The sequence below is a fragment of the Ovis aries genome, chromosome X (assembly GCF_016772045.2).
Source record: "Ovis aries strain OAR_USU_Benz2616 breed Rambouillet chromosome X, ARS-UI_Ramb_v3.0, whole genome shotgun sequence".
In the NCBI taxonomy this organism is placed as follows: Eukaryota; Metazoa; Chordata; class Mammalia; order Artiodactyla; family Bovidae; genus Ovis; species Ovis aries.
In genome coordinates this window covers 35,910,457-35,927,786 of record NC_056080.1, presented here as the reverse complement: position 1 = coordinate 35,927,786, position 17,330 = coordinate 35,910,457, and positions in this window count along the sequence as shown.

Sequence of the window (17,330 nt, the reverse complement as noted above, 5' to 3'; positions counted from 1 at the left end):
TTCTAAGCCCTGGGTTCTAGTCATTTGGCTTCTTGGCTTTTCCTAGGCTGTCATGACTACAATGAGGAATGTTTCCTCTCTCTCCTTATTCTCACTACCTTCTTATAGGAATCTGTGGGAACCAACACACTGCATCATCCCACAAAGATGTAAGACCCTCTCTTTTTAGGGTCTTTCATATGTTCTGACATTTCAAAACGAAGATTGGAACTTATGACAGTAGTTAGGATTGCTCTAAAGGAGCAGATTGTGCTTACTGGAATGATGGGCTTACTGAGGAGGTTTTATACCAATTTGTAAGGGACAGAAGATGACTATTTTGATTTTATTTTTTGTTCTTACTAAATAGAATGAGAATTAACTTGCAAAATATTCACCTTAAGAAGAGAGTTGTCTGTTAGCAATATTTCAGTGTATACGTGAATAAACAAGTAAAGGTGATTTATAAAGAAAAATGTGTACTATTCTAATCAACAGTTATTGTTATCATTCACACTGCCCTGCCACATAATTCTTTACTTAGGTATTTTCATACACCCAGACAAAATTTGGATAACATATATAATATGTACATATATATTATATATCTCTTTAATATTTGCATATATTACCCACATATAGTAAATCTATCATATGTATCTACTATATACTTACTCTATATCATGCATACATACTTAATATATCATATTTATGTATTTATGTATTTTGTAATATACACCTTACATATATGCATCTTGTGTACCATGTAAAAAATGTATACATATATTATAGTTCATATATCTTAATTATTTTCATACTTGATGTGATTCTTTTATTAACAGACAATTTTTGCCTTAGGAAATGAAAGCCAAATGAAAACATTTGGAATCTTGAAGAGACCTGTGTTAGACTCTTAAATGTTAAATGACGCTATGAATTTCTAAGCTGTGTGCAAACTAAACACATTATTAGAAGTGCTAATATTCAAATGTTGTGAAAATCATGGGTGGGAGCACAAGAGAGGCCTGCAGTGTGCAGCGGAGCCCTCCTGGGGACACAGATGAAATGAGGACGCCAGAGCGGATGGTGATGTAAGTGTGGGAAGTTCTCCCTGGGGTAGGATACAGATTTCTCCTCTCACTTGTCTGATGCTGCAAACAGGGCTCATTTCGCCCTAACTGGAGCTTTCCTCATTATTCCTTCTCACTTGCAGACACACGCAGTTTTCTGTGGTGCTCACCAGTCTAGACAGGTGTGATGTGCTAGGATGTTGAAAGGTGAAGGGGCAGAGCCCCTGAGGCTCCCTCTCGAGTGTTGCAGGCAGGTATCTTTAACTTGGTGGCTTGTTGGACCTGCCAACTGAGAGGGGTGTGTGAGAGGTAAAGTCAGCTGTCCAGCAAGAGGCTTGATGCTGGCTTCATCTTGGCCTTTATCAAGTGCGATTTTTTTTTTTTTTTAAGTGTGGTGGCAGGAATTCCAGAGGGAAAGACGGAGCTGTGGCAAGCTGTTAGGATCTAAGATAATGCTGCAGGACAAGCCTGGAGAAGCTCGTGCTGGGACCGGCCTCGGAGTCTCTGGCCATAGCTTGTGGAGGCGTTGTGCTAGCTGCTATCTGTGCATTTGCACATTCTCAGTTGTGCTTGTCAACTTGTCATCCTGGGCTGCAATTACCTCTTTGCTAGTTTATTCTCTAATTCACATCATCTGTAGTACAAATCCACTTCCCACTGCACATTGTCCAGTGGCCTCTTGGTGACTCCAGCTCCCAGGGCATCACTTTCAACACTGAGAAAATGGCTTTTCCTCATTGCCTTGCCCTTTCCCCCTTCCTTCTCATCTCGATGGCCTTGTCCAGACAAATATGATCTACTTAAGGTGAAAACTGCATTCCACAGCACACCTTCTGGCCCCTTCAATATCAAAAGTGAATTATCTTTGCCTTAATCTTCCCCTATTGGTAAGGGCTAGGAGGATTAGTAAAGGGCAGCCAGGCAGGACAATAAACCAAATTCTTCCACATTCCACATTTTCCTAAATAGATTACTAAATGCATATTGCTAATCACATCATTTTGTTTATGGAAAAGAGAGAGAGAAAGAAAATCAAACTGCTGTTATCCACTACTAATTACAGATGAGAGAGGACTAAATTGGAAAGAATCTCACTGCAGGAAAATGGCAAAGGAGAAAAATAAAGATGCCTAGTATTGTTCATTTTCAACAGAGAGAACACATAAAGGAAACAGTTTAAGCCTTTCTTCAAGGGAATTTTAGAGGTAATTTGAAGGATTTTTACAATGCAATTATTTTTTTTTTTTTTTCTGTAAGAATTGAAAGTACATTTTGAGACAAAAAAACTCATGGAATGGCAAAATTTCCCCAGCATGGACAGGAGAGAAAAGGGTCTTGATAATTTCATAGCAATGGTTTCTTTACTGTGAAATCCCTGATTTTTGTCCCATTGTGGCTACCTTCTGCCTAGGATCTTCTATTATCATAAGCTTTACACCCAAGCCATCTAAACAGGCATACTTTCCAGTGTGACTTTGAAACTTTATCGGTCAGGCTAAATGAATCTTAGCCTGCAATGTAGAATACATGTTCTCATGCCTCAGAAATGCACTGTTCATTTTCAGGTATGTCAAGGAATAAATTACTTTCCTGCTTGATGCAACATAACACTTTCGTGCCTCACTGTGATCTTTATGCCAATTGGACTTGTCTGCTAAGAAAGGTTTTGAAAGCTAACAGCCTTAGACCTCCCAATGCAGTGAATTCATATTATCCATCCCACAAACACAGTGTGACCTGCAAAACTGACCTTGGGACAGTTGCCAAGTTTTCAGTAGCACTTCAATTTCTGTAAGTATCCATTATTAAGGAATAAAATGAGCCCTCTTAATTTAAACTGTTTAAAATGGGATAGTATAACTTTTTTAACAATTTTTTAAATTATTCTGGTACACATACCTAATGCTTGACTTGACTTGTGTCCTATAATGTGCAATGCAGCTAGACTAAGACTTCAGTGATCCCATAATAAATAGGGAAATATAATTATGAATATTTATAGAAATGGAAGTGTCATTTCTTTAGAGAAGTTATGGTGATCAACACTAAGGACCTTACATGGAACAACTGACCAGTTCAAAATTGAGAAAGGAGTACTTCAAGGCTGTATATTGTCACCCTGTTTATTTAAACTTATATGCAGAGCAAGCACATCATGCAAAATGCTGGGCTAGATGAGTTACAAGCTGGAATCAAGATTGCTGGGAGAAATATCAACAGCCTCAAATATGCAGATGGTACCACTCTAACGGCAGAAAATGAAGAAGAACTAAGGGCTTCTTGATAAGGGTGAAAGAACAGAGTAAAAAGGCCAGCTTAAAACACAACATTAAAAAACTAAGATCATAGCATCCCAGTCCCATCACTTCATGGCAAATAGAAGGGGAAAAGGTGGAAGCAGTGACATATTTCCTCTTCTTGGGCTCTAAAATCACCATGGATGGTAACTGCAGCCAGGAAATTAGAAGACAATTATTTTTTGGAAAGAAAGCTATGACAAACCTAGATAGTGTATTAAAAAGCAAAGACATCACTGTGCTGACAAAGGTCCCTATAGTCAAGGCTATGGTCTTTCCAGTAGTCATGTATGAATGTGAGAATTGGAATATAAAGAAAGCTGAGTGCTAAAGAATTGATGCTTTTGAACTGTGGTGTTGGAGGAGACTCTTGAGAGTGGCTTGGACAGCAAGAAGATCCAATCAGTCAAACCTAAAGGAAATAAGTCCTGAACATTCATTGGAAGGACTGAGGCTGAAGCTGAAGCTCCAATACTCTGGCTACCTGATGAGAATCAAAGGTTGTTGTTGAATGAAAAAAGACAGCCGGGATTCTTGGCCTCCGGAGGATAAGAATTTAATCTGGGGCCAGAGACAAGGCTTGATCGCTCGGAGCTTTGTGTAATAAAGTTTTATTAAAGTATAAAGGGGACAGAGAAAGCTTCTGACATAGGCATCAGAAGGGGGCAGAAGAGTTACCCCCCCTGCTAGTCTTCAGCAGGATGTTATATAGTCACTACAAAGTCACTTCAGTCGTGTTCGACTCTGTGCGACCCCATAGACGGCAGCCCACCAGGCTCCCCTGTCCCTGGGATTCTCCAGGCAAGAACACTGGAGTGGGTTGCCATTTCCTTCTCCAATGCATGAAAGTGAAAAGTGGAAGTGAAGTCACTCAGTTGCGTCTGACTCTTAGCGACCCCATGGACTGCACCCTACCAGGCTCCTCCATCCATGGGATTTTCCAGGCAAGAGTACTGGAGTGGGGTGCCATTGCCTTCTCCAATTATATAGTCACTAGCAGTCTGTTAATGAAAGAAAGGAATGTCTTAAAACTCAGAATGGCACCAGGCCCCTCATGCATAAGATGCATTTTGGGATAATCTTGGCACCAAATGGTTCATCCTGGGCCATAAAATGATTAACCTGAATCTTGTAGAAGGACAGATTACCATACAAATAGTTTCATTTACATAGATTAGGGGAACAATATCTGAGTATAACATACTGGTTTGTCAAGTAGGTTCTGAGCTATTAGGCAGAACTGACTTGAAGACAGAGTTTGGGGTAAATGCAGAGTACATTAGCATAGCTTAAGACAAACACTTCCATAAGAAAAATGCATTGGTTATCTCAAGGTTTGAGAATAGTTAATTTAAGGTGAAACCAGGTATCATTATGGCAACACAGTATTCTAAAAAATACCTCCTTTTAAATTTGTATAGAGAAGGAAAAAAATATCGCTAGTTTGTTTCCTCCTGCCGCTTAAGAGAGATAAAAATGTCTGACACTTGCAGGCTATTTCCTTTGTTTGGAGACCCCTGGCCTTCCTGCCTGTTACCCTCTCAAGAACAACTGACTTATTGGAAAAGACCTTGATGCTGGGAAAGATTGAAAGCAGAGGAAGAAGAGCATGACAGAGAATGAGATGGCTGGACAGCATCACCGATTCAAATGGACATGAACTTGGGCAAACTCCGGGAGATGATGGCAGAGATGGAGGCCTATTCTGCAGTCCATGGAGTCACAAAGAGTCGGACGTGACCTGGCCACTGAACAATAACATCAAATGGTGAGCTGAATTTTGTAGGAAAACAAGCAGAACAAGCTAAACACTAATATGATGTTACTTTGTTAATACAGATCAGCCTGTTCCTAGTGAAACCCAGAGGTTAACTGAAAAAAGCAGTTGCAGAAAAAAAGTTGATTATAATGTAAATGATATGATTTCAGCTCAGAGGGGAAGCATAAGTAACAGAAATCTTTAGATCATTTTCACTTTATTTGAGATATTCATCTCTACTTTTCCCAAAATAAAAATGGTACTGTATCTACAGTATTGTAACTTTTGCACACAAATCTAATGGCAAAATAGCCACTAGGATTTAATTCTTTTGAGTTGGAGATCCATTGGATCATTTATTTCAAATTAATTATTGAGCATTTACCACCCTCCACACGTGACAGGGGTTACAACTGTGATGGGATATTTACACCCTGAGCCCCAACGGAGATCACCGCTCAACAGTTTTGAGATCACACTATTTCTCCCTCTTCCAAGGCCAACAGTCATCCCAGTCTCCTTGGACTCACAGCTGCCTCCATACCAGAGCTGTGATCTGTGGCTGTGGTGGAGAATCTTCTCTTTGAGAAGAGATCTTCCTGGGGGTGAATGGGCCAGGGCTGTAAACATCTCTGCCCCAGAAACAGTGACACTGCAGATCTGCCTGGCAACTTGAAATCCAAACAGCACAGTTTGGGCTTCATTTTCTCCTGAAGTTGGTTTACACGTCTGGAGGAGGTCCTAATATCCTCTTATTCGGTCCGTCAGTCATGTCCGAGTCTTTGTGACCTCATGGACTGCAGCACGCCAGGCTTCCCTGTCCATCACCAACTCCCAGAGTGTGCTCAAATTCATGTCCATATTAGCAAGTCCAGTGGTATTCACACTAATTCAGAGCTTTGTGTTAGAACTCTTATGTATTTTCAAGCTGCTGAAATAATATCTGCTCATGTTTATTTTTTCTATGATTAAAAAAATTATCATTGTTATTTATGTTTATCTACACTGAGTGATGTGCTAATTTTTTTAAGACTAAAGTTTCCTAGGAATCATGTCCCAGACATACCAAGGGTGGGGGTGTTTTAGTCAGCTCCAGCTGCTATAACAACTTAGCAAAGGCCAGTTGGCTTAAACAATAGTTTATTTTACATAGTTCTGGATGCTGTGAAGTTCAGGGGATCAAATTCTTGGCCAAGTTGGTATTTGGTGAAAACCTATTTTCTAGCTTTTAAACAAATGCCTTCTCTAACTGTGTGCTCACACGGCCTTTCCCTGGCATGTAAAATAACTTTGAATCTCTCTCGTCCTTTTCTTATAAGGGAACTATTTCCATGATGAGGATCCCACTCTTATGATGTAATCTAACCCTAATTATCTTTCAAAGACCCCCATCTTTGTGAACTTGTGCAGACACAAACATTCAACCCATAACAGGGTAAGGACAAGGAACTGCAATTTTTAACAGATTTCCTAAGTGAATATTAACACATTATTGACCAGAAACATCAATATGTCTTTTCTTCCATGAATATTATTGACCAGAGTTTTAAAATATTCACTTACTTAACAAATCTCAGGCTATGGGTGTTAGTTTCTGCAAAAATCCCCCAGTCCAAAATGTGTGAAGCAAGTACTTTTTACTTATTTTAATTTAAAATGTATGGCAATTGTATGTGGTGCATTCTACAACTGGAATTTTTAAAAAAGAGTACTGAAAATTCAGCAAGACAAGAATTTGCCAAGGTCTGACAAAATTATGATTTATTTCAAATATGTGATTTCCCCTACTTGTTTCAAGCCCTTTGTGTACTTGTTAGTTTTAATCTGTCTAGAATCTTTTGCATATCAGTCTAAGTCCAATAACAGTAACTTGACTGTATTAAGGCTGAGAAATATATTGGTTACCTGAAAAGAACAGCTGTGTTCTTGGAAAAATAGATGTCGTTGGTCATTCTAAGTATAAGCCAAAAGTACAACACTAAGAAGTCACTGGAAAGAGTATAAAGAGAGCCATCTGAACAATCTATTCTTCATCATGATACTTTGTCAGCTAGGCATTGACTCTTGATAGGAATACCACAATTCCTTTGTTTACAAAGGCTGAAGTAACCTGAACCTGAATTTGATGACATGTAACTTAGTAGACTCATATTTATAATATGAAGTATGAATCATATTTACTTCTCTAAGTCAGAGGGTCATGATGTGGCCTTTTTTCATTGAATTCTCCCTTTCCTCAAATGCCAGGGCACTGCTAACCACATCAATGATGCTCCTTGAAAATATCATGCCATGGTTCACCTAGTGATGCTAGCTCCTGATCTGGGAACATCAAGCTCCCCACTCAAGCTACTGAGCTGAAAAATCCTTGTTGTCTCCCTTTAACTGCACCTCAAATTGAGGCTCACTCTTCCCCCAAGATCTTACACACCATCACAGGAGAGAATTTTCATTTCTAGCTTCTTTGAAAGCTTATGTTATCAATGATATGCTCAGATGCTGCAGGTTAAAATCTTTAGGATCTGGGTGCTAAGTAATAAGTAGCATATCAGACACAAATTGACTCAGCCCTAATGAAAATTCTCAGTGAAAATGTATGTCTGCTGTGAAGTGGTCCCACAAGATATCATGAAATTGTACAGCACAAATATCATGTTATTAGTTTGGCAATAGCAAATATGCTCTAGTATTGAATTAAGATATTTCCTAAATGTTTAATATAGCTCAGAATAACCATGAAGTAATAATTAGCATAAAGAGGCAGCAGAGGACAGTCCTCAAGAGAAAAATAGAGTTAAAATTTTGAAGTTTGAATGTTTAAAATACTATTTTTGACATATACAGGCCACCTAACAGCAGCAAAATATATTTTTTTCTCAAGTACACATGAGACATTCTCTAGTACACACAATATGTTTGGCCACAAAACTAACATCTTAAAAGGTTGAAATCATACAAAAGATCTTTTCTGATCACAATTAAGTTAAACAAGAAACTAGTAACAGAAGGAAAATTGGAAAATTCACTCATAAGTGGAAATTAAACAACACACTTAAAAATTAATTACACAAAAAGAAATAACATGAGAAGCAGGAAAGTACCTGAATACACAAAAACTTATGGAATGCAGTGAAAGCAGTGCTAAAAGTGAAATTTCTAGCTGTAAAAAGAAGAAAGGTCTCAAATCCATAATTAAACTTATATTTTAAAGAACTAGAAAAAGTAGAGCAAACTAAACCTAAAAGTAGCAATAGAAATGAAACAATAAATATTAGTAGGATGATAAATAGAATGAATTTTTAAAAACAGAGGAAATTAATGAAACTAAAAACTAATTCTTTGAAAAGATCAACAAAATTAACAAAATTTTAGCTACACTGAGTAAGAAAAGGGGAGAGAAGGCATAAATTACTAAAATAAAAAATGAGACTGCAGATACATTGATTTTACAGAATAAAGTGAAAGTGAAAGTCACTCAGTCCTGTCCGACTCTTTGCGACCCCATGGACTATACAGTCCACGGAATTCTCTAGACCAGAACACTGGAGTGGGTAGCTGTACCCTTCTCTGGGGGATCTTCCCAACCCAGGGATCGAAGTCAGGTCTGCTGCATTGCAGGCAGATTCTTCACCAGCTGAGCCACAAGGGACACCCTTACAGGATAAAAATAATTATAAAACAATACTATAAGACTTTTTTACACAGATTGATAATCTAGATTAAATGGAAAAATTCTGAGGAACACACTTACCATGGTTGAAATATAAAGAATAGAAAAACTTGAACAGACCAATAGCTAGTAACAAAGGATGAATCACTAATGAAAACCTTACAATAAATAAAAGTCATGGAACAGAAGGCTTCAATATGAGTTCTATCAAACATTTAAAGAAGAATCAACACCAATTCTTTTCAAACTCTCCTAAAAACTAGAGAAGAGGGAATACTTCCTAACTCATTCTATTAAGATAACATTACCCTGATAAAAAAAGCCAATCAAAGATATGATAAGAAAATAAAGCTACAGGACTTCCCTGGTGGTACAGTGGACAAGAATATGCTTGCCAGTGCAAGGGACATAGGTTCGATTCCTGGTCCAAGAAGATTCCACATACCACAGAGCAACTGAAACCTGTGAACTACAACTACTGAGCCCATATGCCACAACTACTGGAGCCTGTGTACCTAGAGCCTGTGCTTTTCAACAAGAGAAGCCACCACAATGAGAAAACCATGTACCACGATGAAGGGTAGCTCCCGGCTCATCACAACTAGAGAAAGCCCACGCACAACAACAAAGACAACCAAATAAATACATTAATTAATTAAAAAAATAAACTACAGACCAATATCCCTTTAAGAATAATGATGCAAAAATAGTTAACCAAGTACTATCAAAAAGATTATAAGCATGAACAATTAGTATTTGTTCTGAGAATGCAAGGATGGCTCACCATACAGAATTCAATCAATGTAATACAGGTTAAAAAAAAAAATCACATGGTAATCTCAATAGGTTGAGAAAAAAAAAAAAACACTTGATGTAATTCAACACCATTTCATGATTAAAAAAGAAAAATCACTCAAACAAGCAATAGAAGAAAAAACTTCGTAAGTATGATAAAGGTTATATATGAAACAAAAAATGATAGCTAACATTATACTTAATGGTGAGACACTGAAAAACTTTCACTTAAGATTAGGAACAAGACAAATATGCCAACTTTTGCCACTGGTATTCAACATATAGTTGGAAGTTCTATCAACAGCAGTAGGGCAAGAAATTATAAAAGGCATGTAAGTTGTGAAAAAAAGAACCAAAATTATCCCTTTTCAAGTAACATAATCTGACATGTAGAAAATCTTAAATATGTCATAAAAAGGCATGAAAGTTAATAAACAAGTTCAATAAAGTTGTAAAATACAAAATCAAGAAACAAAAATGAGTAGTGTTTCTATATGCTAACAACAAATAATTTGAAAAAAATTAGAAAAATAATTCCATTTACAGTAGCATCAAAAATAATGAAATACTTGGGAATAAACAATCTAGTAAACTGAAACTTATTTGCTGAAAACTATAGAATATTTCTAAGCCTTTGACTGTGTGGATCACAATAAACTGTGGAAAATTCTGAGAGAGATGGGAATACCAGACCACCTAACCTGCCTCTTGAGAAATCTGTATGCAGGTCAGGAAGCAACAGTTAGAACTGGACATGGAACAACAGACTGGTTCCAAATAGGAAAAGGAGTGCATCAAGGCTGTATATTGTCACCCTGCTTATTTAACTTACATGCAGAGTACATCATGAGAAATGCTGGACTGGAAGAAACACAAGCTGGAATCAAGATTGCCGGGAGAAATATCAATAACCTCAGATATGCAGATGACACCACCCTTATGGCAGAAAGTGAAGAGGAACTAAAAAGCCTTTTGATGAAAGTGAAAGAGGAGAGTGAAAAAGTTGGCTTAAAGCTCATCATTCAGGAAATGAAGATCATGGCATCTGGTCCCATCACTTCATGGGAAATAGATGGGGAAACAGTGGAAACAGTGTCAGACTTTTTTTTTTTTTTGGTTCCAAAATCACTGCGATGGTGACTGCAGCCATGAAATTTAAAGACGCTTACTCCTTGGAAGAAAAGTTATGACCAACCTAGACAGCATATTCAAAAGCAGAGACATTACTTTGCCGACTAAGGTCCATCTAGCCAAGGCTATGGTTTTTCTTGTGGTCATGTGTGGATGTGAGAGTTGGACTGTGAAGAAGGCTGAGCGCCGAAGAATTGATGCTTTTGAACTGTGGTGTTGGAGAAGACTCTTGAGAGTCCCTTGGACTGCAAGGAGATCCAACCAGTCCATTCTGAAGGAGATCAGCCCTGGGATTTCTTTGGAAGGACTGATGCTAAAGCTGAAACTCCAGTACTTTGGCCACCTCATGCGAAGAGTTGACTCATTGGAAAAGACCCTGAGGCTGGGAGGGATTGGGGGCAGGAGGAGAAGGGGACGACAGAGGATGAGATGGCTGGATGGCATCACGGACTCGATGGACATGAGTCTGAGTGAACTCCGAGAGTTGGTGATGGACAGGGAGGCCTGGCGTGCTGCAATTCATGGGGTCGCAAAGAGTTGGACACGACTGAGCGACTGAACTGAACTGAACTGAACTGATAGAATATTTCTGAAAGAAACTGAGGAAGACATAAATGTATAGAAAGACACTCTGTGTTTATGATTGAAAGACTAAATATTGTTAAGATGATGATATGACCCAAAGAGATCTACAGATTTAACATAATTATCAAAATACTAATGATTTTTGGTAGAAACAGGAAAACTCATACTAAAATTCATATGAAATTTTAAGAGGCCATAGCTAAAATAATGTTGGTAAAGAACAAACTTGGATAACTCAAAAATTCCTAATTTCAAAACTTACAAAAAGTCTATATATTCCAAATAGCATGGTACTACCATAAAGACAGACATATGTATTAATGGAATACAAAAGAAATTTGAGAAATAAATCATCTCACATATCATTAAATGATTTTTGATAAGGCTGTTAAGACCATTAAGTAGGGAAAACCAAACAGTTTTTTAACCAAATGGTGCTGGGAAAATGGGATACTCACATGCAAAAAATAAAAACGAAGTGGGACTCATATGACATGCAGAAATCAACTCAAAATGGATCAAAGTAGTAAATATAAGAGTGAAAGCCATAAAACTCTTAGGAGAAAACAAGAGGAAATCTTTATGACATTGGGTTTGGTAAAGATTAACTTGAATATGACTCAAAGCAAGCTTAAAATAAAAGTAAATTGGACTCAGTCATGGTTAACAACTATTGTGAAGCAAAGGATAGTATCAAGAGAGTGAAAAGATAACTCACAGAATGGGATAAAATGTTTGCAAGTCATATATACCTGATAAGAAACTAATATCCAGAAAATATAAAGAATTTCTACAACTCACCAACAGCAACAAAAAAAGACCAACTAAAAACTAGACAAAGGATTTCAACAGTCATTTCTCCAAAGAATATATAAGAAGGTTTATTAAGCACATGAAAAGATGTTAAACATCAATAATCATTAAGAAAATACAAATCAAAACTATAATGAAGTACCACCTCACACCCATTGTGACGCCTATTATCAAAAAATGAAAATTGCAAATAGTGGTAAGGTTGTAGAGAAACTGGAACTCTTAAGTGCTTATGGTAGAAATGTAAAATGATGCAACCACTATAGAAAACAGTTTGGAAGTTCCCCAAGATAATTTAATTTTTAAAGTTTTTGTTTATCAAAAAATAATTTGTTAAAAATAGTAATAGCAACAATATATGTGATGTGATTATATATGCATATATACATCACTAAATATATGTATATATAGTTGTATATGCTCATGTGTAAGTAAAATTGATTGACTGCAATTATACAAGTGACTGGAGGGAACGGGAATCATACAAAGGAATAGAAATCAAATAAAGTTTACTCTCAGACCACAAAGGAGTAAAACTAGAAAGCAAACAGAAAGACAGCAAGAAAATTTCCAAACACTTCGAGGTTAACCAACACATTTTTAAATAGCACATGGGTCGAACAAGAAATCTCAATAGAAATCAAAGATATTTTGAACTAAAAGAAAAAACAACTTATCAAAATATGTGGGATGCCAGGAAGGAAATTTATAGCACTGACTTCATATATTAGAAAGAAGATAGATAACAAGTCAATCATTATGTTTCCATTTTAAGACACTAGGAAAAGAATAGCAAATTAAACCCAAAGTAAGAAGAAAAGAGATAATAAAACCCAGAGCAGAAATCAATGGTAATTAAAGAAGAAATCAAGAGAATAAAAAATTCACTAAGCCAAAATCTGATCATTTAAAGGATTGATAAAATTGATAGTTACTCTGCCAAGAGAGGATACAAATTACTGTAGCAAAGATCAAAGAAAGGACATTACCACAGAACTTATGGCTCTTAAAAGAGTAATGAAAGAGTACAATGAACCACACTATGCTCATGAATTTGATAACATGGATGAACTACACCAATCCACTGAAAGACATGCGTGTGATGCTGTCATTTTGTGTTCTACTCTTTGTGACCCCATGGGCTGTAGCCCACCAGGCTCCTCTGTCCATGGGATTCTCCAGGCAAGAGTACTGGAGTGGGCTGCCATACCCTCCTCCAGGTGATCTTCCCGACCCAGGGATCAAACCCATGTCTATTCAGTCTCCTGCATTGGCAGGCAGGTTCATTACCACTAATGCCACCTGGGAAACCCACACAATCTGCCAAAACTTACATAAGATGAATCAACAGTTTGAATAGGCCCACATCAAATTTAAAAATTGAATCAATAGTTAATATTAACCACTGTTCTTCATCTCCAGGAAGAGATTCCAAAGCACTATTTTTAAATGTCTGTGATACAAACACCACAGTGAAGATGAGTATTTATGTGAGGCCAGTCAGGAACCCAGGGATTCTTCTTTAGCTTTAACAGGATTTGAGTTTGATAACTGCGTACCAACATTCCACGCTTGATTCTCTTATGGAACTAGTTAGACAGAAAATTATAGAGGTTAAATGGCAAAACAAACAAACAAAAGACCTTTTGAATGTCAAATAGTTAGGAGAGTGTCACACACAAGTTGAAAGCAACACTTATTATAGTCTCACCATATGAAAGAAGTTGGTAGCTCTTGAGCATCAATTATAAGAGAGTACAATTACTTTTTTTATTGAGAGAGATTTTATCTTATTAACATTGGAAATTAATGGAGTGAACACTCAATTTATGTACTGTTCTCTATTAGCAAAACTCCTGGCTCATCGACTCTTGTATGAGGATGGAAGCTGGAATAGAATCCTTAATGTATGGTAAATTTTAGAACCTCAAATGGAAAGAGAATTAGTTTAGCCTGCAGAGTTATATGCCACCAATTTCAACACAGGGGAGACATTTTCAAGATGGATACTTGATTGGTAACAGTATGATTCCACAAGTTAATATCTCAAGCAAGCAGGATTAATAATCCCAATGGCAACAACTGTCTATTTTGTATACTGGGCAAGCATTACAGTTTAAACAAATGCCATTTGAATGTTTTGGATCTCCTGTTTGTTTTGGAGGTCTTTAGGTCTTTCTCTCTCTCTCTCCTTTTTTTTTTTTTTTTTTGGCTGCAATGAGCAACATGCAGGATCTTAGTTCTCTGACCAGGACCCACACTCCCTGCAGTGGAAATAAGGAGTCTTAAGTCTTAAATCAATGGACTGCCAGGTAAGTCCTTGAATCTCCTATTTGTTTTGGAAGGACATGATTGTGACTTTAGAAATGATCATCCCATTTCCTGTTACTGATCACAGCCATTATGCCTCCCAGTTCAAAAAAATATGGCATCAGGGGCTCTCAAAACCATTGTGAAATAGAGTAATGCCAAATAACGAGGCTTAAAAAATAATTTAAGAAGCTTGTCCTCCTTAACAAGGAGATGAAACCAGTCAATCCTAAAGGAAATCAACCCTGAATATTCATTGGAAAGACTAATGCTGAAGCTGAAGCTTTAATACTTTGGCCTAAACAAACATTTATTCAAAGACATAAAGATGGCCAAGAGGCACATGGAAAAATGCTCAACATCAGTAATTATTACAGAAATGCAAATCAAAACCACAATCAGATGTCACCTGATACAAGTCAGAATGTCTACCATCAAAAGTCTACAAATAATAAATGCTGGAGATGATGTGCAGAAAAGGGTACATCATTGTTGACAGGAATGTAAATTTGTACAGCCACTGTGGTGATCAGTAGGAGGTTCCCAAAAAACCTAAAAACTAGGTGACCTATCATATGATCCTGGCATCCCACCCTGGGCATATATCCAGAAAAGATGAAAACTCTAATTTGAAAAGATAGATGCAATCCAATGTTTGTAGCAGCACTATGAATAATAGCCAAGACGTGGAAATAAGCCAAGTGCCCACCAACAGATTATTGGCTTAAGGAGATATAATGTGTATATATGTGTGTGTGTTGGTGTGTACACACACAATGAAACAGTACTCAGACATGAAAAAAATGAAATAATGCTATGTGCAGCAACATGGATGGACATAGAGAAGACAGAGAAAGACAAATGTCATATGATGTCACTTATATGTGTAACCTAAAAAAATGATACAACTGAATTTATATACAAAGCAGAAACAGACTCATAGACACAAAAAACAAATTAATAGTTAACAAAGGGGAAAGTTTGGGGAGGAATAAGTCAGGAGTATGTGGTTAATAGATACAAACTACTGTACATAGCATAGATAAACAACAAGGACCTTCTTATAGCACAGGGAATTATTTTTAACACCTCATAGTAACCTATAACGGAATATAATCAGGAATAACTGAAGAATCACTATGGTATACACCTGAAACTATCACAATATTGTAAATTAACTATACTTCAATTAAAAAAAAGAACTGGTCAAATATTTCTATTTTCTCCTAAGGCCTGAGGAGCTCATTACTGGAATAGTCAGTCTGCTGGCTGTGTTGTGGAGTGCTTCAGGTATTAGCTCAATTAATCCTAACAATTATGAACATACATCTGTTATCATCCTTATTTTACAGCTAAGGAAACAAGGACATCAAAGTTCACACAGCTAAGAAGGGACAGAACTGTCAGAGCTTTTGAGGAAACTGAACACAGAGTAGAGGACATACATATACATATAAGTAAGTTCTGGGAATGGTGATTCCCGAGTGTAGGGTAGGTGGGGGAGACTGGCTCATGAATTCAGATGGTGTTCTGGCACTGAGACATAGACTCCCTGTGTCAACCCTAACAATGTAGAGAGGCAGAGAGTTTATAATAGATTGTCATTTGGGTTGGTAACCAGTGTTATCTTTCTACTGGTTACGTATTATTTTCTGAAAAGTAAAATTTTAATTAATTAATTAATTTATTTATTTATTTTTTTCCCCTCTTGTTTCTTTTCTTTATTGAAGTATAGTTGATGTACAATATATGTTACAGGTGTACAACATAGTGAGTGATTAGTAATTTTTAAAGGCTATACTGCATTATACTGTTATTATAAAATATTACCTATATTCCCTGTGTTGAACAACATAACCTTGTAGCTTATTTCAGTTCAGTTCAGTTATTCTTAGTTGTATCCGACTCTTTGCAACCCCATGGACTGCAGCACACCAGGCCTCCCTGTTCATCACCAATTCCCAGAGTTTACTCAAACTTATGTCTATTGAGTCTGTGATGCCATCCAACCATCTCATCCTCTGTAGTCCCCTTCTCCTCCCGCCTTCAAACTTTCTAAGCATCAGAGTCTTTTTCAATGAGTCAGCTCTTTGCATCAGGTGGCCAAAGTATTGGAGTTTCAGCCTCAGCCTCAGTCCTTCCAATGAATATTTAGGACTGATTTCCTTTAGGATGGACTGGTTGGATCTCCTTGTAGTCCAAGAGACTCTCAAGAGTCTTCTCCCAACACCACAGTTCGAAAGCATCAGTTATTCAGTGCTCAGCTTTCTTTATAGTCCAACTCTCACATCCATACATGACCACTGGAAAAACCATAGCTTTGACTATGCCTATTTATTTTATATATAATAGTTTGTACCTCTTCATTACCCACCCCTGTCTTGCCCCTCCCCCATTTCTTCTCTTCACTGGTAATCACTAGTATGTTGAAAAGTAAAATTTTAAATGTACCCCTGTGCTCAGTCATCTCTGATTGACTCTTTGAGTCCCCATGGAATGTAGCCTGCCAGGCTCCTTTGTCCATTGGATTCTCCAGGCAAGAATACTGGAGTGGGTTGCCACTTTCTACTCCAGGGGATCTTCCTGGCCTAGGGACTGAACCTACATCTCTCGCATCTCCTGCATTGGCAGGTGGATTCTTTACCACTGGCACCACCTGGGAAGCCCCAAGTGAACCTCTCAGAGTGCCTTATTGGAATCAGTGCTACCTTGTGGGAGAGCAGGGCAAGGAACAACATAATAAAAAAATGCAATTTATGGGAAAATACAGATAATCCTAGGAAGCCTCTATGTGCCAGATTATATGCATACTTTATTTCATTTAATCCTCAAAAATAAAAACAAAAAAGAGAAAGTTAAAAAGAAAATCTTATGAAATAAGGATAATTAGCATCACTGGGCACTTAAGAGGTTTATTTTAT